Raw genomic sequence first — 12892 nt, 5'->3', positions numbered from 1 at the left:
CCCGCCCCTCCTCTGAGCCCTGCTGCGCTGCTTCCTCTTCCGGCGGTCCCGCCCTTTCTCTGACGTCAGAGAAAGGGCGGGACCGCCTGAAGAGGAAGCAGCGCAGCACAGGGCTCTGAGAAGGGGCAGGACCGCCGGCAGAGGAAGCAGCTGGGCTGGCATCCGGAAACAAGGTAGACAGCTTCTCCATGGGGGAGGGGGGAGGTTGTGGGGGTGCGAGCGGTCCTTCGGGTGGGGGTGCGAGCGGTCCTTCGGGGGTGGGAGTGCGAGCGCTCCTTCCGGGTGATGAATCGGGCGTTGGGGGGGGGGGAAACTATGTAAAAAAAATTTTGTACAACGCGCTCACGCATATAACGCACGCGTTATATGCGTGAAAATACGGTAGTCCCACCAGCCAAGTGGATTATGAATAGCTGGTTATCCATTTGAAATGGGAGTGTGACTTGAGATAGTCCAGGTTTATGTTCCCTCTTAGCTGTGCACATGAGCCGTTGCTCATACGTACTAGGAGCGTTGCTCTCAAATTTTACGCGGTTGCTCACAAAAATACTTGCAAATCTGGAAAATTGTCGGTTTTTAGAACTTGTTGCTCCTACAGAAAAAATTTTTTTTTTATTTTTTTTTATTTTTAGAACTTGTAGCTCACATGAGAAAAAAATGTGCCCGCGCCCGACCAATCCTTAGAGGGAGCATTAGTCCCGGGGCAGAATTAAAAGTTATCCATAAGTGGCAATATTCGGTTTCTCACCAGAAAAAGTATCTATCTAAGCTGAAATGTACGGTGTCAGGTCAAAAGCGCGCCGGGACAAAGGCGCGCCCAGACAATTGAGCACAGCGCGCGCCGCCATGCCGCTCTAAATTACTGTTTTTAGTGCTCCGATGGGGGGGCGTGGGGGGAACCCCCCCACTTTACTTAATAGAGATAGAGCCGCGTTGTGGGGGCATTGTGGGGGGTGTGGGGGGTTGTAACCCCCCACATTTTACTGAAATCTTCACTTTTTCCCTGTTTTTAGGGAAAAAGTTCAGTTTACAGTAAAATGTGGAGGGTTACAACCAGTGCTCCCTCTAAGCGGGCAGGTGGTGTGAGCAAAATTTTTTCCCCGTGCGCTAAAAATATCGGGCGCCAGCGCCAACTCGCCCGATTCTCCTCTCGCCGTGGCCTGCCATCTCCGTACGCCGTGCGCTGTGACGTGACATTGTGCGCTGCGAGGCAATATTTTGTGCGCCAGTGCACGCCAGCGCAGCTTAGAGGGAACACTGGTTACAACCCCCCAAACCCCCCATAACGCCGGCGCGATGTCTATTAAGTAAACTGGGGGGTTCCCCAACAAAAACCCCCGTCGGAGCCCCTAAAAACTGTATTTTAGAGCGGCGCGGCGGCGCGCGCGCTTTTGTCTTTCGCGCCGTTGTCTATGAACCGAAATGTACAAATCTTTTGATTGGGGTGCTAGGCGGTTGCTTAGACCCTTCCTGTATGAGGGCAAGAGGGGCTCATAAACTATTTTATATGTCAGGGCTGGGACCACCTTTAGAGCTGGGGGGGGGGGGGGCCAAGGAGGCTAGCATCAGTCTGTCCACTCCATTCACACAATTCACACATCGTATGCCCTCTCATTCCGGAGTTTTCCGTCATTTGAAAAAAGATGTTAACCTTCCAAACTTGAACTTTGCTCTCTCGGTTGATGAAAGATGCAGTTCAGTAGAAAATCAGTTCCAACTTATTTACACAGGATATCCCTTACTTTTCTCCTCTCCTCCAAAAAAGGACAGGCTAGGACGATGGTTTTCAGATATTAGATAGCACAGTTTATATCAGATGCCAGATTGCACTCCTGAATTGCCATAGAAACCCAAAGAGCAGCAACATTCCAGAGCTGAGATTGTGATGTCATAATGCCTCATTCCACCAATGCCTAAGAGCCAACATCAGTGATGTCACAATGGCTTCATTATCCTATACTTGGCTTACATAAGAACATACAAATTGGTATACTTGGACAGACCGAAGGTCCATCAAGCCCAGTCTCCTGTTTCCAACAGTGGCCAACCCAGGTCCCAAGTACCTGGCAGAAACCCAAAGAGTAGCAACATTGCAGAACTGAGACTGTGATGTCATAATGCCTCATTCCTCCAATGCCTAAGAGCCAACCTCAGCAGTGATGTCACAATGGCTTGATTGACCTATACACAGCTCATATAAGAATTGCCATACTAGGACAGACCGAAGGTCCATCAAGCCCATTATCCCATTTCCAACAGTGGAAAATCCAGATCCCAAGTACCTAGCTAGATCCCAAGTAGTAAAACAGATTTTATGCTGCTTATCCTAGGAATAAGTAGTAGATTTCCTCAAGCCATCTCAATAATGGCCTATGGACTTCACTTTTAGGAAGTTAACCAAACCTTTTTTAAACCCCGCTAAGCTAACTGATTTCACCACACCTATGCTTTAGTAGCCTAGAACCAGTATCCAGTTCTTATAAATTCTTCCTCTCTGCAAGAGATGTAGTTCCCATAAGATTCGTAATATTGGTTACCTGGATAGTATTGTTGCACAACCTGAGGTTCCCGTTAACTCCTTCCAATGAGACTCCACAGAATGAGAAGAGTCCGTATGCCTTCTCACTAAAGCAAGCCAGCCCTGGTTTTTTTGGACCTGGGACTTGCCCTTGCCTCTGATTCCTTGCTTCTATAGCAAGTGCCTATAATATCTAAACTGGGAGGTATAGGCAGGCTGAATCTATATATCCCATAGGTGTCAGCTTCAGGCAGAGGCAATGAAGGGGCTCTCCCTCAGCATGTGTGGTCAGTGGTGGGAGAGTTTCCAAAGAAAACTTTGGTGCCAAAAATGCAGAACTTAAATCCTCTTTAGGGGTATAGCTACTGCCATTAACACACCCCTTGAGAAAATCCAAGAACCACTCTGGCTTCTAATCCCCCCGAACCCTTCTTCACAAAGTAGGGGTGACGGGACTAAATCGCGCGAGACAACGGCGCTCCGACAACTGAGCGCAAGGTTGACGGCGCGCCGAAGAAAAGCACTATTTTAAAGGGCTCCGAAGGGGGGTGTGGGGGGGGAGAACCCCCCACTTTACTTAACAGACATTGCGCTGGCGTTGTGGGGGGTTTTGGGGGTTGTAACCCCCCACATTATACTTAAAACTGAACTTTTTCCCTAAAAAAACAGGCAAAAAGTTTGGTTTCAAGTATAATGAGGGGGGTTACAACCCCCCCACAACGCCAGCGCGAGGTCTGTTAAGTAAAATAGGGGGGTTCCCCACCAACACCCCCCGTCGGAACCCTTTAAAATAGTGCTTCTCTTCGGCGCGCCGTCAACCTTGCGCTCAGTTGTCGGCGCGATTTTGTCTATGAACCCAAAGTAGGTGCAGGAAGCTCACACAGGAAAAACAAGAGGTCGCACCAAGGCGCTCTTTTATTAAGCCGTGGAAGAGGTTTCTATTGCAGCCCGGAATGCTTAAATGTTCCAACGCTCATAGCAGTGAGCATCAGAGCAGTGTCAGAGTATTTAGCACTCCGGGCCATGACAGAAACTCTACCGCAATGTAGTGAAAAGGGGCAGAGGGGGATCAGTGCAGCTCTAACTTAATTCCTAGAAAGATGAAGGGAAAAAACACAGCACTAATAATGCACATTTTGCAAACTGGGAACAGACAAGAGTAGGGTTAGCAGACATCCGGATTTCCAAGAACACGTCCTCCTTTTCGACGATATGTCCAGGGGGGGGGGGTCTAGACGGCTTTTCGTCCGGGTTTTGAAAAGCTTCCTTCAAAATCGCGTCGGTTACCGCGCGGGTGACATCCGTGCGTCGCACCCACCCGTGTGCGGATGCCGTCTGGGGTCGGAACGGGGCATGACAAAGGCAGAACGGAGTAGAACTGGGCGGGCTTGGGGGTGTGGCCATGGCTGCACATTTTCTCTTGCTGTTACAATAGCAAAGAGTACAGAATTTTCCCCCATTTACATTCCTTCCCCCGAGGTCCTTTTCCCAAACCTTAATCCCCACCTAGCCCACGTACCCATTCCCAGCCCTCTTAAAATATCTGGAATTCTTTTAACCCTTTCAGGACCAAGGGACATATTTGTCCCATAACTTTAAAATCCTATCAATTTTGATCGGGATCGTCTACAGTTCTAAATTGGATATGTACGGATTCCATAGGATACTGCCTTTATGTAAACAAACTGGTTCCGACATTCATTCATTAGCGTCGTTGCCAGATTGACGAGAAGATTCACTTGCCACACTGTCCATAAGCCAGAAGTGTGATTTTAAAAAAAAAAAAATAATGATATTTCACAAAAAAAATCAATTTTTTGGCATCTGCAAGCCCTTTTTACCATAAAAATGTCGTCAAAACCACAAAAATTGGCCTACGATCCTTATGGTCCTGAAAGGGTTAAACGGGTAAGTAATTTCTTCCGTCTGAACGGACAGCTCCACTGAAAATTTGCATAATGTTAAATGCATACGTCTTTCTATTTGTTGGTTGAGTACTGAGCGCATATTATTTTATGTTGTGAGAAAATGGATTTGCCACGCTAGTCTTTAATGCAAATGTGTCAGCCGCACTTTATGGATCAAAAGCTGGAAGAACTGCGGAACAGTTGCTGTGTAGACGATACTCTGACGTCATCCAAGTCCCCTGAAAGAGAATAAGCAGAACTCATGGAATTAATGCCTTTCTTATAATCTTCATTCTCACTGGCAGGAACTTCCACGTCTGGAACGAATGTTGGTTCACCCGACCTGACTTGGGATCCAACTACGACGGTTGGCAAATAACAGATGCCACTCCTCAGGAGCCGAGTGAAGGTAATGCAGGGTTAAAGCGCGCGGGAAAACAGCTGGTGGAAAGGTCCAGCCACTGTACAGGCCCGTTTCATTGATCTTCTCTCCCGATGCTCTAGGGGTCTTTCGCCCTGGGTCCCGCCCTCACGGACCGCTGTTAAGGAGGGGAGACGTGCAGAACTCTTACGATACGGCTTCGTTGTACGCAGAAATAAACGCCGACCGTGTCCAGTATATTGTCTCTGACGACGGGACTAAGAACAAAATTTACACCGACACCTAGATCAGTTGGTCTAACTCAATCAGCACTAAAAAAGTGGGCCAAATTAGTCGAGATGATTGTCACGAAGCTCTTTAAGTATGACGAAGGTAAGATACTTTGCTTACCCCTTACCTTTTAATTGGGTGGTTGCTCTCTTTGGGCACTTGGTTGTGATCATTCTTTTCCCTTCCCATTCACCTATCCCGTTCTTCACACGTAGTGCAGTGGGTCTCATAACTCGCGGCCCACCAGGGGTGCTATTTTGAGGCCATCGCTTGTCCACTCCACAAGTGTACAGGCGGTCACCGTAACCTCACAGCGCGCGCTTGCCTTGCGTCTGCTGCATGACGGTGATGGTGTGAGAGTCCCAATCGCGCGCAGGAAAGCGCTTGCATGAGGTTTGGCAAGCGGTGATGTACGTGCAGCATCGGGGGCGCTGGTTGGAGGCCAGCGCGGCTTGTACGTGTGTCGTGTGCTGGAGGAGGCGATGAGCCTGTCGATGCTTTTTTCGCTTTTCTGCGTTGTGGCGCCTGCTTTCAAGCTCGTGAAGAGCTGAAATGATCACAAGCAATTAAGAAAGATTTATAAACTAAATAGTTTATAAATCTTTTCCTTAATTGCTTCTGAGAATCCACATTGTGGATTTATAGGGGCACAGAAAAATAGTTAGGGGTCCTTTTAGTGACAAATTTTTTCCCCGTCACTGTGGGTGTGGTCATGGGAGAGGCATGTACAGGTCGGACGTGTTCACCACAGATGTGCGCAGTGTGTTACAGAGTAAAGGGGATAGCAGTGGCGTAGGAGGGTGAGTGGGGGCCCCTCCCCTGCTCCCCGCGCACCTATTTAATTTTCCAGGCGCGAGCAACAACAACAAACCTTGCTGCCCGCGTAGTGTCGGCTATCCCCCTGATCGTCACATCCTGGGCACTTGGTCGGAAGTGGCATCAGAGAGAGGTGATGCCGATTGCGGGCAGCAAGTTCGTAAGGGGCGCATGAGCACGGGAGGGGGGGTTGGGAAGAAGCAGGGGGACGGAGGACGCCCTACCCACCCACCCCCACTCCTTACTATGCCACTGGGTGACAAGCCCTGAGGTGCAATAACCTCTCCTAAAACTGCATTTATTATGCTTTTACTTTGAATCAATACATAACCTTGTTTCTTTCTCGTACAGAAATTGAGGCATGCTGCCAATGGGAAAATAATTAAATAGACAATGAGAAATTAGAGAAACTGAGCCTCTTCTCCCTTGAAAAGAGGAGACCTGAGAGGGGACATGATCGAAACATTCAAGATAATGAAGGGAATAGACTTAGTAGATAAAGACAGGTTGTTCACCCTCCCCAAGGTAGAGAGGACGAGAGGGCACTTTCTAAAGTTGAAAGGGGATAGATTCCGTACAAACATAAGGAAGTTCTTCCTCACCCAGAGAGTGGTGGAAAACTGGAACTCTCTTCCAGAGTATGTTAAAGGGGAAAACACCCTCCAGGGATTCAAGACAAAGTAGATAAAGACAGGTTGTTCACCCTCTCCAAGGTAGGGAGAACGAGAGGACATTATCTAAAGTTAAAAGGGATAGATTCCATACAACGTAAGGAAGTTCTTCTTCACCCAGAGTAGTGGTGGAAAACTGGAACTCTCTCTTCCGGAGTCTGTTATAGGGAAACACCTTCAGGGATTCAAGGACAAAGTAGATAAAGGACAGGTTTGTTCACCCTCTCCAAGGTAAAGAGGACGAGAGGGCACTCTCTAAAGTTAAAAAGGGGTAGATTCCGTACAAACGTAAGGAAGATCTTCTTCACCCAGAGAGTGGTGGAAAACTGGAACGCTCTTCTGGAGGCTGTTATAGGGGAAAACACCCTCCAGGGATTCAACACAAAGTTACACAAGTTCCTGCTGAACCAGAACATATGCAGGTAGGGCTAGTCTCAGTTAGGGCGCTGATCTTTGACCTAAAGGCCGCGCGGCTGGTCTGACCCCAGCAGCGGCAGTTCTTATGTTCTTATGGCCCTCTATAAGACCTCAAATGCATCATCCAAGTTTTACTTACTAAAAGCCATGCCTAGTAAACAACGAGGAGAGCAAAAGCAATGGAAAAGTGAATATGCTGAAGTGGCTAATGCTGTTATTACTGTCCTTAACTAACCCAACGGGAAAATGCTTGAGTACTTGAGTGTAAAAAATGCTTAGACAATCTCCATTGATAGATGGTATATAAATAGCTAATAATAAACTAATTTATTTATTTCGATATTCCATCCCATTGTCCCCATAAGAGCTCAGATTGCAGGTTAAACATACATAGAAGAGGGTCTGCACGGGAACCGGGGATTGCGGGAATCCCGTGGGTCCCGTGGGGGTCCCGCAGGAGAATCCTACCCCTAACCCACGGGACTCCCACAGGGACCCCCTATCTGGTCCACGGGACTCCCACGGGGACCCCCCTCTTGCCCACGGGACTCCCACGGGGGACCCCCCTCTTGCCCACGGGGACTCCCACGGGGACCCCCTTCCTTGCCCACGGGACTCCCACGGGGACCCCCCTCTTGCCCACGGGACTCCCACGGGGACCCCCCTCTAGCCAACGGGACTCCCACGGGGACCCCCTTCTGGCCCACGGGGACCCCCCTCTTGCCCACGGGACTCCCACGGGGACCCCCCTCTAGCCAACGGGACTCCCACGGGGACCCCCTCTTGCCCACGGGACTCCCACGGGGGACCCCCCTCTAGCCAACGGGACTCCCACGGGGACCCCCTTCTTGCCCACGGGACTCCCCACGGGGACCCCCCTCTGGCCCACGGGACTCCCACGGGGACCCCCCTCTAGCCAACGGGACTCCACGGGGACCCCCTTCTGGCCCACGGGGACCCCCTCTTGCCCACGGGACTCCCACGGGGACCCCCCTCTAGCCAACGGGACTCCCATGGGGACCCCCTTCTGGCCCACGGGGACCCCCCTCTTGCCCACGGGACTCCCACGGGGACCCCCCTCTAGCCAACGGGACTCCCACGGGGACCCCCTTCTGGCCCACGGGGACCCCCCTCTAACCAACGGGACTCCCACGGGGATGAAAGGCTTTGGAAGCAGGGTTCGTCCATATAATATAATGGACACGTCAGCCTTAGTAAAAGAGGGGGTTTATAAGTTAATTACCTGAACAGAAAATAAAAAAAGGGTTCCACCAAAGAGATTCCACAAGGAAAACAGCAACGCAAACACAAAAGAAACTGTGGAATTGATGATCCTGTCAAAGTAATTGCTGCTTTTTATGGGGACGGGTGGGGATGGAGGTAATTCCTTGCGGGGATGGGTGGTGACGGAGAGGATCCTGACGGGGACGGGTGGGGACGGAGAGGATCCTGACGGGGATGGGTGGTGACGGAGAGGATCCTGACGGGGATGGGTGGTGACGGAGAGGATCCTGACGGGGACGGGTGGGGACGGAGAGGATCCTGTTGGGGACGGGTGGGGACGGAGAGGATCCTGGTGGGGACGGAGAGGATCCTGATGGGGACGGGTGGGGACGGAGAGGATCCTGACGGGGACGGGTGGGGACGGAGAGGATCCTGGTGGGGACGGGTGGGGACGGAGAGGATCCTGACGGGGACGGGTGGGGACGGAGAGGATCCTGTTGGGGACGGGTGGGGACGGAGAGGATCCTGGCGGGGACGGGTGAGGACGGAGAGGATCCTGGTGGGGACGGGCGGAGATGGGTGGGATTTCTGTCCCCGTGCAACTCTCTAATACATAGTATATAGGTAACAGATTTCAATTTACACTACATTTGCCATAATTTCAGTACAATTTTCCGATACAAGTTTTTTTTCCTAGCTAGATACCTAGTTAGGGTCTAATACTAATATATGTAATATACAGTTTACAGGTTATGTGGGCTTGGAGGAACCGCTTTCATAATTTGATGCTCTTGGAGGAACTCCATGTCCACTTGTCTTTCAAGCGGAAAAAAGTTTTTTTTGCCGATCTGGGTCTCCTCTATTCAATCGCTTTCCCCTAGGGCCAGAAGTCTGGTCTTAAACTCGTACTAGGCGATGATACCGCAGGTCCTCAGATGCTTCCCCAGGATGTTTGGTATGGATGTAGTGGAGTGTGTTGTTCGTAAGCTGGGGAGGGTGGGGGTGGTTTCCGTGGGAGGACGGACGGGGTTGGGGGACGTCTCTGTTCGGTGCTTGCTGAGTGGCATAAGGACACAGCTTGCTCAGCAGGTTCTTCTGGTCTGTTTGTTTTCTTTGGGGAGATGAGGGAGGGTATGGTGGGGTGGCTTCCAGAATGGGTGGAGTGTATGCAATCGGGAGTGGGCAGAGTGGGGGCGGGGGGGGGTCTATTTCCAAAACTTGTCTTGTACTTTTGGTTTTCTCGACCTGGTTATGCTTTTGCTTTGTTCTGTGTGTTTGCTGATTGTACAATGAAACACGAATTACACCACAGGTTATAATTTACCCTGGTTATTCTTACAGTACTAGTTTATAGGTTGGATTTGCTATAGTTCTAATACAAGATTTTACCTTATAAGCTTTCCTTACGTGACACATAAGGGGTTCTGATACCAATGTACTTACAGTCAAGGGCAGGGGTTAGGTGAAGAGGTATGTTTTTATTAATTTTCTAAAGTTCAGGAGTCCTTCAAAGGATCTGATCTGCGGGGGCAGTCGATTCCAGTAGCTCGGTATGTAGTAGGAGTAGGAACTTTGTTTGGCGGTTTGCAGTTGCAGCCTGGGAGCGGAGAAACCGATTTGGTACGTACGGAGGAAGCTTAGCCATCACATAGACCGGTGCCATGTCGTGGAAGGATTTGAACGCTAGAATTATATGGACACCTTCACCTTATGGCTGATCCCGCAGCCTTTTGTCTGGCTTTGATCTGGTTAAACTTCTCCATATTTTATATTTAAGGCTCGAGGGCTTTGCCAATGACATGTGACTCAGTGAAATCGGATAAAAAAAATGTACCGGGGGGGGGGGGGGGGGGGAGGTTTCATCAGAAAGGCACACAGATATTAATTAATAAAGATTAATAATAAGGTTGAACCATATTCAAAGACATTATAAATTATTAGTCTTTTCAATAGTAATGGTAGAAAGCATAAAGGAAATAACAATTTTCCCCATTCCTAATCATGAAAATCTCAGATAAAAGCATATAACCCCCCCCCCCAAAAAAAAAAAAAATCAGATAATCTAAAAGAAAACTGTTACATTATTCATAAGAGAGTGAAAATCATCTAGGTTATTTTTAAAACTTAAGTGTTCTTTTATTAAGCTGCAGTAAAAATTGGTCATATAGTGCACCATTAAAAGGGGGGCTTTCCCAAGCACTAACACCATTTTTACCACGGCCATAAAAAACCCTCATTTTGTATTTATTTCATTAATGTTGCCTTAGCATGTGCCCATTTGTTAAAATTACCATTGGAGATTGTCCTGCCACCTATTTCATAGATGGCAATGGGTCCCACGTTAGGGTGGTGGTCGCAGAGGCAAACATGGATAATGGAGGATACAAAATACGCACTGGAGAATCAAATGCAAAATGAAGCCCAACACAGCCGTGTTTCACCATCACAAGGGCTGCTTCAGGGGCAATACATTACTGTTAAAGCACATCGAGCCATAATCGAGTCTTGTAAAATTACATAATGGAACAAAAGCATAGATATGTAAATGACAAGATCAGCATCGATCATAAGAAATGAAAAATAAATAAATATAGCAAACAGCAAACATAAATAAATGAAATAGTTATATAAAAAGTACATCCAGTTAGCACACAGCAATGTAGATGCACTCAGTGGCGTTGTAAGGGGGGTGCGGGGAGGGGGGGCGGTCCGGGTGCAGTCTTCCTGGGGGTGCTGGCATCTCTCCTCCTCTCTGCCCCCCTTCCCACTCCTCCCCCTGCCACACTCATGCACACGCCTGCACCCTTTCCCCCGACCTTTTTTAATTTTGGCGCTTTCTCCGAAGTTAAAAAGGTACGGGGAAAGGGGGCATGCATGGCGGGGGAGAGGGCGATAGAAGGGTGCCACTGCCCTGGGTGCCAGTCACCCTCACTATGCCACTGGATGCACTAAACTGGTTGGCACAAGAATGGCCACTCTCTGCCTCCGATATACCCTTTGAAAATTCAAAAAAGGTTTAGCTCATGGCAATGCATGCAAAAAATAATGCATCCTACTTTCAGTGGAGCATTAAGGGGAGGTGGGGGGGCAATCTGCCTTGGGCACTGTTTTGGTGAGGGCACAGGCACTCGTCTTCATCCCCGCGCCAGTGTCGGCTCGCGCACCAGCAAGACTACTGAGGCACAGAGAAAGGGAAGCGGCACGCACATGGCGGGAGGGGGTGGGGAAGATGCATGTGGAGGGTGGGGTGGAGAAAAGGCAGGGGGGGGCACCATCACCTGGAGCACCTCTCAGCCTCGCTACACCACTGCCTGCATTAGCCCATTTTGTTGCTGCATTTGTAAAATGACTCCTTAGTTATCCATTTCAGGCAATATTGTATGTTCAAATCTTGCATGCAATGGAACAAAGGAGGAGGAAGAAATAGAACCTTTTTATTCTTCCTTTACACTTAATGCGACCATTTATTTTTTCCTCAAAACGGGACATCTACTAATTTTTAGGTAATAACATTGCAGGTATCTGTCTTTCTTTCTTTCTTTCTCTCTCCCTGCCCCTTCTTTCTCTCTCCCTGCCCCCTCCCCTCCCCTTTCTTTCTTTCTTTCTCTCCCTGTCCCCTTTCTGTCTTTCTTTCTTTCTCTCTCCCTGTACCCCCTTATCTGTCTTTCTTTCTCTCTCCCTGCCCCCTCCCCTTACCTTTCTTTCTTTCTTTTTCTCTCTCTCCCTGCCCCCTTTCTGTCTTTCTTTCTCATTCCCTGCCCATTCTTTCTTTCTCTCTCCCTGTCCCCCCTTTTCTGTCTTTCTTTCTTTCTCTCTCCCTGCCACCTCCCCTTTCTTTCTCTCTCTATCTCTCTGCCCCCTTTCTGTGTTTCTTTCTCTCTCCCTGCCCCTTCTTTCTTTCTCTCTCCCTGCCCCCTCCCCTTTCTTTCTTTCTTTCTTTCTTTCTCTCATTGTTAGGATTGATTACAAACACACATTACTATTTAGACCACCATAAATCTGTAATCTTTTTTTCATTAGACTTTACAGCAGCTTTCGACACAATCGACCATGATTTGCTACTTAAAAAATTAAAATCCATAGGTGTTTCTGATCAAATCTTAGATTGGTTCACTTCATTTCTTTCCGACCGTTCATCCATTGTTAGATACAACAATACAACTCCAAAGCTTATCCGTCAACTTATGGTATTCCCCAAGGATCCATTCTTTCCCCCTTACTGTTTAATATTTTCCTATCACCGTTACTGAGCATCTGCCAATCGATAGGCTTTACTACATACACATACGCCGATGACAACCAACTTCTACACCCTCTAAATCCTGAGAACGCAGATGAAATAAATGAAATCAATAAGAAACTTGAGACAATAAAAACTGGCTCAATTCCAACAAGCTAGCTTTAAACATCCAAAAAACTAAATCATTACTTTTTCCGTGGAAAAAAGACATAAACTTGAGTATTCCATTGTCCCTTAAAAATATTCATTTGGAGTCTGTAACTTCCTTAAAAATACTAGGCATTATCATCGATGATAAACTTTCGTTTCATGATCACATAAGTAATACAGTCAAACAGTGTTTCTACAAATTACGTATGATACGTTCAATTCACTGTCTTGTTATCACCAAACTAGATTATTGTAATTTTCTATTAATTAATATTACACAAAAGGAAAAAAAGACGT

The 12892-nt window shown here is 48.2% G+C and overlaps 1 pseudogene; it reads left to right on the top strand.

Annotated features, from left to right (window-relative positions):
* Positions 1-12892, top strand: part of LOC117368885 — a 64997-nt pseudogene that overhangs the window by 32596 nt on the left and 19509 nt on the right.

The sequence above is a fragment of the Geotrypetes seraphini genome, chromosome 11 (genome assembly GCF_902459505.1).
Source record: "Geotrypetes seraphini chromosome 11, aGeoSer1.1, whole genome shotgun sequence".
Classification (NCBI taxonomy): domain Eukaryota; kingdom Metazoa; phylum Chordata; class Amphibia; order Gymnophiona; family Dermophiidae; genus Geotrypetes; species Geotrypetes seraphini.
Note: the sequence above shows the minus strand (reverse complement) of the source record. Positions and strands in the feature narration are given on the sequence as shown.